The sequence below is a fragment of the Choloepus didactylus genome, chromosome 7 (genome assembly GCF_015220235.1).
Source record: "Choloepus didactylus isolate mChoDid1 chromosome 7, mChoDid1.pri, whole genome shotgun sequence".
Taxonomy (NCBI): domain Eukaryota; kingdom Metazoa; phylum Chordata; class Mammalia; order Pilosa; family Megalonychidae; genus Choloepus; species Choloepus didactylus.
Window position 1 is genome coordinate 64113218 of NC_051313.1, and position 9760 is coordinate 64122977.

Here is a 9760-nt window from a genome sequence, read left to right on the forward strand (position 1 = left end):
AAAGCAAAAGTTCTAGTAATGGATGGTAGTGAGGGTACTGCAACATTTGAATGTGATTAATCCCACTGAATGCTATGCTTTGGAGGGATTGGGATGGGATGATTTATGTTTTATATCTGTTTCTGCAGTTTCAAAAAGCAAGTAAGTCAAGGAGATAATGACAATTAAATTTAATACGTAATACTGGATGGGATCTAAGAATGGAGGAGAAAAGACTCAAAAGGACATTATTGGGATATAACAAAAATTGGAATTAGAATGTAAGCTTTATATCAATGTTAAATTTTTTGGACTTGATACATGAACTTAAGGTGATTGCATAAATGCATGTCATTGTTCATAGGAAATGTACATGGAAATATTATGTGTTCAAGGATTATGGTGTGTGCAAATGTTCAGAAAATAGATAAATAGTAGACAATGATATGGCAAAGATAGCAAAATGTTAAAATTGGTGGATCTGGGTATCTGGGAGGGGGTGGGATATGTTAGAGTTCTCTGTATAGGGTGTTTATTATTTTAGCAACTGTCCTGTAGGTTTGAGATTATATTAAAATAAAAAGTTTAAAAAGAGAGAGAAAGGTAAAGGGAGATTTGACCCACACAGGTAAGAGGAGAAGCGACGTAACCACAGGGGCAGAGATCAGAAGGATATGGACGCGCATCAAGGAAGGCCGGCAGCCATAGAAGCTGGGAGAGGCTAGACACAGACCTTCCACAAGAGCCGCCAGAGGCAGTGTGGCCCTGCTGACACCTTGATATTGGACTTCTGCTCTTCACAACCAAGAGAAAATAAACTTCTGGTTTTTTAAGCTATGCAGTTTGTGGCAATTTGTTTTAGCAGCCACAAAAAACCAACACTGTCAGTAAATGGTACAGCGTGTGCTGTGCCCCAGCCCTTCAACCCCAAAGGCCAGGAAATTGGAGATGTGACGACAACTCTGCACCAAAACCTTGCACACAGTTGCTGAAAAGAGACATGCTAAAAGAAGGAAGATAAATACAAAACAAAACAACAATGAATCATTTGCTCCTCTCTCCTATGTGTATTTTATACCTGATGGAAACAGTGATTATTGAGGCTAGCAATAACTACCCTGGGTCATTCTGGGTCCTTGTCTCACTTTCCCCTCACTAACCAGCTGCTCCCTGCTTTTTAAGCACTCTCTTGATGTGGTTTTTGTGGCACTACACCCTTCTGGTTTCCCCTCTACTCTTACAACTCCTGCTCAATCTTCTCTTTCATCCTCTGCTAACCAATCCTTCAATGCTGGAATCCCTCAAGGGTCTCTCCTGGGCTCTCTTCTTTTCTCTTCCTTTTCCATTCTATATACTCTTTCTCAAATAGCCGTCTACTTCCACGGACTCAGTAAGCATATAAGGGCTTCCAAATTTACACTGCCAACTCAGACTTCTTTTTTAAGCTCCCGATCTATAGTTATAACTGCTTATTTTAAATTTTCACTTGGATGCCTCATATTCATCAAACTTAGCATGTCCCTTGCCCCACCCCCATACTCACTGGCCTCTCCTCCAGTATTTCTTATCTGGGTAAGCTACTCCCATTCACTCCATTGTTCATGCCAACACCCTTGGGGGCATTTCTAACCTCTCCCTCTCCTTCACAATCAACTTCAGTTCGTTTCCAAGACTTAAAGAGTGCTACCTCTGAAACAGATCTCAATGTGTTCACCTCTCTTCATTTTCACTGCCATCAATCTCATACAAGCCATTGCCATCTCTCATCTGGACTTCTGCAGTAGCCTCCTAACTGTTTGCCCTGCTTCTACCCTTGCCCCATTTAGTTCATTTTTTTTATAATTCATTTATTTTAATTTCAGTTCATAATAACAAGAGTGACTGATAAAAATCACTCCCCCATTTTAAATTCTTCAATGATTTTCAACTGTGTTCAGGATCAATCAATGTCTATAAGGTCATGAAGGACCTTTGTGGTGGATGCTGTGGTGTGCTGACCACATAACCTTCAGGAATGAAGGAACTAGCCCCCCAACTGCCAGGAGTGTTCAGCTGCCAGTCCTCATCTGCCAGCTGTCTCTGGGGATTGTCTCAACTGAGGAGAGCTGCCTTTCCCAAGGAGAGTCCCCCTTTGTGGGAAGGCCTTCATCTGATGACTGATTGGCGAAGGGTGAAGATTGTATAAAAGGCCAACCTTCTCACCCCAAATTCAGCTAACTCCAGCTCAGCCAACTCTAAAGGGACAACCCCACTGGGTCACCTGAGACCTCTGATGAGACTGCATCACAGCTCAACTTCTCCCTTTATCTTTTCATACGGCTTCCCTCTCCCATCCAGAGGTATTAATCTCAAGTGCACTCTAATAAACTGTCCACATACTAATCCCACCTCAGAGTCTGTTTCCTAGAAACCCAACCTGTGTCCCTTTGTGAAGTAAATATTGAGATTAAGAGAGGTAATTGTTCCACTGTCCTCTTTGATGCTCAGGTTATATCTAAAATATTGTCATACCTACAGTGTTATGTTCAGTGTGTGGGGCCACATTTTAAGGACATTGGCAAAGTAAAGCATGACAGAGGACAACTACCATGTTTAGGTGCTGAAAACCATGTCAAAGGACAAAGTGTTGAAAAAGTAGAGCTACTCAGGCTGGAATAATGTTGACTCAATAGAAACGTGATCATTATCTTTAGATTTTTGAAAGACTGCCAAATGGAAGAATACTTGTGTTGCTTCAGGAACTAGAATTTGTAGCAATGGATGATAGTTCGTGGGACCCAAGTTTAGGCTCAATATCAGGGAGAAGTCTCTGGTAGCAATGTAATGGCATTCTTTTGAGAGGGTGAGTTAAGGATTCCAAGACTTGTGTGACCACATCTCAGGGATGCAGTAGCAAGGATTCCTATGCTTGAAACAAGCTTTGACCAGATGACTAAGTTTTCCATGACAAGATTTTATGACTTTCTGCTCACAAAGTATATGATGATGTTAATAGGCGTGATCTGGCAAATGGATTTCATGGACAAGTAAATTTGGAAAATAGGTCACATAAAGTTAAGCAAATTGTTTCTACAGGACTTCTTAGAGTTTTACTATGTTAAAAATGTATTGTGACTATCCATAGAGGCTATTGAGTATCAAGTATTTCCTAGAATTGTTTTTGACTAATGCCTAGTCATAATAATAGAGCTAGGACTCTGTGGAATCTACTATAAGAAACCTTGCTTTAGAACATTATATTTCTCAGAGTTGTTAGAGAGGAGAGGGAAAGCCTTAACCCAGAATAATGAATATATAGATTGCTAAGTGCTGGTAAGTAAGGTTCCTAGAAGTGTGAGTATTGGCTCTCTTTTTGCAGAAGTTGTACACCTCTTCTATTCCTGACCTGAGCACATAAGTGTGATTGCTAACCCCATCTTTGGCAGCCCTGAGTATTAGGATGGCTAACAGGTGAAAGCTAAAGCATTGGTATTTTAGTTTGTACTCTTCATTAGGTGCAATACTGAACCTTTTTCAGGTTTTCTTACCATTCGTATTTGAGGTGTTAATGAAGTCCCTAGATAAAGGATCCCTCCAATACATTTATAGATAGAACACACAATTGGGGGACATACTAGACTATTGCAATCAAAACTCAGGTCTTCCAAGAGGGGAAACCTTAACACATTTTCCCAATTTTACATTGACCAGACTTATTTCTGTCCTTTGCTACACAGACACCATACAGAGTCCTAAATTATCCAGCTGCCTAATCAATACCCATAATTAAATTCTCCACACTTTCTCCCCTTTATTCAGCATTTCAAGTGACAGTGTACCAACTCTAGAAGAAAGAAAGTACCAGATCCTTGCTTATGCCTGCCTTAATTATTGCATGAACTTCTTTATAAAATGCCCATTGTAGAGTCCTGGTAATTGCTTTGATGCTTTTCAGTGCAGTGTGAAGTGCCCTAAAAGCTATGACAAAGTAGTGGGTAGGTCCTATGACAATGAAGATGTGTAGCAGCTCTTACTGTTTCTGGTTATGGTGCTTTTTGACTGTTTGTGAACAAGTGTCTTTACTTGTACCTCTAAGTAAATTAAGGAGGAAGGAGAAGAAGAAAAACATAGGATTAGCCCATGCTTTTAGAAATCTTTTCAGTTACTATCACTAACATGAATTTATTTAGTACCAACTACTTTAGAAGAAACTCTGGGCAACAAAATATGTTTAATGATTCTGTTTGCTACAGAGATATTTTCCATGGGAAAACAAGGTGTCAGTTCAAAGTTGTTGGGTAGCATATTAAAGAAAACTGGGCTATTCAAATTAACAACTCAAAGTCCTTCTCAATTCTTAAAAGGCCAACCAAGTGGTTGCAAATTAAATATTTAATTAATTCATGTTAAAGCTAATAAATCAGCTCTAAGTCAAAGCAGTGATTCAGGACTATTGTTTAAGCAAGGAGGCTTTATCCCTTTTAGGTGCTATCTGTCTACTGGGGTTCCTTTTTGGTCAAGAATACACCCTCCTACCCACTCTCACACATACAAACACAGCATTGCTACCAAACACCAGGGATTGTGTTCCTATGGCAACTACAGCCCATTTTATGGCACTCATTGATACACAAAATTAGTTTTAGAAATCCACTGTGACAAAAGGGTGTGTGTGTTCACACTTGTCGAAGTTAAGCTTTCTGTACCACAGGTGACAGCGTGTCCTGGCTATTGGTTAGGACTTTATTATGTGTAAGGAATCATACACATTTCACAGCATGATTAATCAATATGGCATCTCACTGATGGAATGAAAGCTATAAAAGATTGAGAACTGTGGAACTAAGGAGCTGTCTAAAATAAATTCTGAATAATCATACACTTAAAAAAAATTGCATCTCACATGAACCCAAGTCCCCAAACACAGGGAGTCAAAAACAGACAGTTCCCTTCAACTACTCTATGCCCAACTGTGCCACCTACAGGCTGAAGAAACGCTCAGAATGTGGTCAAGAGAGCCTCAGAAGTCAGGAGGAGGGGCTCTCGGGGGATTCTGCTGCCTTTCTTTGCACCACGGTGCTTTTCCTGCTTTCCTAAGTTCCACAAGTGCGATTCCCATTCCTTCCCAACACTAGAGGATCTAGGGGATTCAAGAAGTCTGATTGAAATGTTATTCAGCATATTCCTGTGTTTAATGGAATAATGGTGGGGTTGGAGTCAGCCCTTAATCCTACTACTGATTGGTGGTGTGGCCATGGAGAGTTAATTAACCTCCTTGGGTCTCTGTTTCATCTGTAAAATGATGGTTTCAGTCCAGGTGACCTGTGAAGTCTGATTTGGCTCAAAGAGTCTATGACATTAAGTTTGATAGAATCAAGTAACTTGAACAAGTGAGTCTTCATCTCTCTGGATGTGATCAGAGAGGAGATTGGAGACAATTTTATCTCTATCCCTGCAAAACTAACTATTATAGATAATAATGTATAATTTATAATATATAAAATATATATGTACAGTTTTTTGGTTTTGTTCTTAAAAGGAAGTAGAACCTTCAGTCAAATGAGACAAAGCTAACAGATTCTATCTGATATTGAGGTATCTGTGGCTGGCTGGGTGTTTGTCCCAGCCCTGGCTCCATGACCTCATTCCCTAGTAGAAAGGATGCATGGTCATTGTGCAATGGGAAAGCAGCAGGGCAGAAAGGGTAGGATGTGGGCAGAAATTCCACTGAAGAGTCCCAGTAAGAAGGTCAGAATGCTGTCTCACCCAGTCTGGGAAGAAACAGAAAAATTGGAAGAAAAAGGTATTTTTTAGATAGTGCTCTGCTCTCCCTAATGGAGCATTAGAGTTTTGAAATTCATCTCTCTCCAAAGGCACAGGTCATTCCTTCTCCCCATTGCCACTGGGCTTACTGGCATATGAAGAATTATGGCTATTTCTCTCATGATCTTGGGCCATGACTGCGTCTGTCGTTCAGTCCTCTTCTAGTTGCCCTTGCTACCTGATGTTGGCAAACTGGTGATGAGATGTCTCAGCTGCTGCTCAAGCACTTGCTTTATGATGACAGAGGCCATACTTTCCCAACGCAAAGTTAGGAAAACATGGCGAGACAAGTACAAATGTACTCCTGAGGCAAGTGGGAATATTAAAACCAAAGTTGTTCTGGAAAATCCCTGATGCATGAGATCAGGGTGGCAGTTTGCCATTCTTCATTTGTTTGGTAAAAGGAGGGCACCAGTGTTTTTTCCGGTTAAAAGATTTGATTCCTCCATATCCATCCCAGGTTCATCATGCTTTGAATCTTTTCCTTGCCTTCCAGATGTATACAGAAGTTATCAGATCTGCAGCCAAAGGATTTCCAAGGCATTCAGTTCTGCTAAGCACTGTCTTCGTTTCCCGGGGTTGCTGTAAAAAAAAACCACAAACCAGAAGGCATAAAACAATAGAAATCTGTTGTCTCACAGATCTAGAAGCCAGAAGCTCAAGTTCAGCTTGGTCTGCTTCCTCTGAAACTGCAGGGGAATATCTTTCCTTTCCTCTTCCTAGCTTTTGGTGGTTTGTCAGCAATCCTTGGTGTTGCCTGGTTTTTGCAGCTGCAGCACTTTGACCTCTGCCGCTGTCATCAACTGGCATTCTTCCCTCCATCTGTCTGTCTATCCCTGTGTCTAAATTTCCTCTTCTTATGAGGACATGGATCATGGGATTAAGGCCCACCCTAATAGAGTTTGGCATCTCTTAACTAATCACACCTTCAAAGATGCTATTTTCAAATAAGTTTGCCTTCACAGTACCAGGGGTTAGAACTTGAACATGTCTTTTGAGGGGACATAATTCGACTCAGAATAAGCACCAAGAGAAAGATTATACTGGTTCAGGATCCTTTTATCTTGCATTTTGGAATCTCTACCCCCCACCCTCCGCCTGCCTGACTCAACCCTGAAATTCCTCTGTAACGGGGGCTGTCTCAGGAGCCTTTGTCTAGTTTTTCACTGCTATATTTGCAGCATCTAAAACTGTGCCTGGTACTCAGCAGATACTTAATAAATATTTGTGGAATGAATGAATTATATTACTTGATAAAAGATTGAACTATATCAAAAATGTTTCATAAACTTGTGGTCATGTCAGAAAAAAAGAACAACTGACAAAGGAAACTGTGTTAGGAAGAAAAAGGCAACTTCTAGACCCTTCTCATTTGGTTTCAATTTTGGATTAATCTCCCTTTATGTATTTAGTAGTAGTCAGAGGCATTTCTTCCTGATTGACAGACCTCTCAGACCCTTCATGCTTATTTGTGCTTATTCCTGCTTATTTCGACAGCAGTATGTTCAAAGGGCAAGAGTCCTCAAGGTACAACATCACATGTAGCAGACATGTGAAACCTGTTTCGATCTGGTCTTCTAGTCATTGCTGACTTGTTTGGGGCTTTTATACGAAATGTCTGCACAATTCTATCTCAAAATAATAATCATAATAAAATTGCCACTTCTTTAAAGGCATTCCTGTACTATTTTATTTTCCATTTAAAAAATCCTATTCAACTTTAAGTAATAATAATAGGGTTCCATTTATTTCAAATCACCAAAATCTCAATGCTATTTCAGAAACGTTATTCTCAGAAAAGACTCACTACTCCAGATTGACAATTTTATGTATTTTCTAAATGAAAAAAAGTAAAACTGCAGTAAAATGCAGCTATTTGGAATTTCTAATAATTTGGACAAGGGACTGGGCTAAAGCTTACCTTTATAATACCTTGGAAGAAAGGATTTTTTTGTCCATTATTATGGTAAAAATTTAAATTATGTAGAAGAAGAGTTACTAAGCAACCTGGAAGCACAGTAACATAAATAAATGTGCAAACAACACACTATTTTCTATACATTAAAGCAGGTTCCCTAAGGAACTCCATAAGGCAATATTATTTATCGTTTAAATGTCTATAATAAACCTTACATATGTATGGTGCTTTGCTTTACAATTTACTAAACAACTTTATGCAATCCATTTAATTATCACAGTAATCCTGTGAGATGAACATTATTCCCATTTTACACATAGGAAAACAGCACCTCGGAGAGATTAGTGGATCAGCCCAAGGACACATGACTAGTAAGTGGTAGAGCTGGGATTTAATTAAATATAGGTCTTCTGATGCCTGCATGATCCAAAGCTCACTCCAATGCAGCACAGACTTCCTGTAACAGTTTTAATATGCTCTGTTATTTAGACTTTTTATTAATCCTGACAGGTCAGTTAGCCCCTAAGTCATTGGATAGAGCCAAGAGAGGCTTTAGAGAAAGATAGAAAGGGTGAAAGCAACACTTTTCATGATCATTAAGCCATGATGATAATAGACACTTCTCATACCCAGAAGGAGTTTCAGCTGTTCCCAACTGTATCTTTACAATGGAACCCTAAATTTAGAAGAAACTTCACAGATCATCAGCCACTTTCATTCCAAGGGAGAAACCCAAACCACAGGAGTGTCTGACCTTGTGATCAGGAGTACAATGGTGAGCATGTATGTTAGTGCAGTTTCTTTTATTTGTTCTTGCTGTTAATGAACGGAGGATTGCCAAGGGTCAGGAATTAGATTCAGATTTCTCCACAGCAATTCTAGAACATACTAGAGCAAGTCAGAAATTATTTTCAACCTAAAATGCTATACTCAGCCAAACTATCAATCAAGTGAAAGGGTGGAATAAAGAGATTTTCAGATATGAAAAAATTTTATTTTTTCATGTTTTCTTAGGAAGCTCCTGGAAGATGTGCTGCACCAAAAGAAAACAAAAATAGTAAGAAAGAAGAATAACGTAATACAGGAAACAAGACAGACGTACTCAAAGGAGAGGCAAAGATTATTCTCAGGATACTGGAAACCCAAGGAGTTTTCTCTGCAGCCAGCAGAGGAGGCAACCTATCCAGACTGGAGAGGTTCAAACATTTGTGGCCAAGGGCAGTACAGGGCTCCACAGTAATGCCTACTCTTCCCAGGTAGGCATAATGAAAGCCAGTGGAGCCCTTATTTTTATTGATGAGATCTACAATGATGAGACAAAGTACATTTGTAATGTAAAAGTTTACACTGAAGCTTGGTACATCTCATAACTAGTATCTTGGCAAGAAACTTTTAATCCCTATTGACTGTAATGTAGAAGAAAACACAAATCATCTGAATAATGAAAAAGTATATAAATGTGTGTACATATACATATATATGTACATATACACAAAAGTATATATGTGTGCTCACATAGAATTTTTCTGGAAGGATTCATAAGAACCCGATAACTGGTTTCTTTTGGGGAGAAGAATTGGGTGGCATTGGAGTGGGGGAACTTTTTACTATACACTATGCATCTTTTTGATAATTTAAATTGTTTATTATACATAAAAATAACACAATGAAATACATGCCCCCTTCCCTCCAAATCCCCAATTCAACAAATATGAAAATGAGGGGTCAATTTGATTGTCATAGGTGGATATGGGACCACTAAAAGGGCTGATTCTGCCTCCCCTGTGGTTCTTTCCCTTCTAGTTAACTTGGAGGCCTCTGGATTACTAGCTCAAATGTATGATTTCAACATGTATTTCCAAATTATCTCCCTGAAAGGTGGTTCCAATTTATGCTACCACCAGTAAAGGAATGAGAGAACCCATTTCCCCATACCCTCCAGACTTACCTTTTTTTTTTTTAACATTATTACATTACTTGGAGATGAAATTACTGAGCAGTATTCAGAAATGCACTGATTTTGTTCTGAGTTTTGGTATGAGTTTTATCAGGACAGAGACA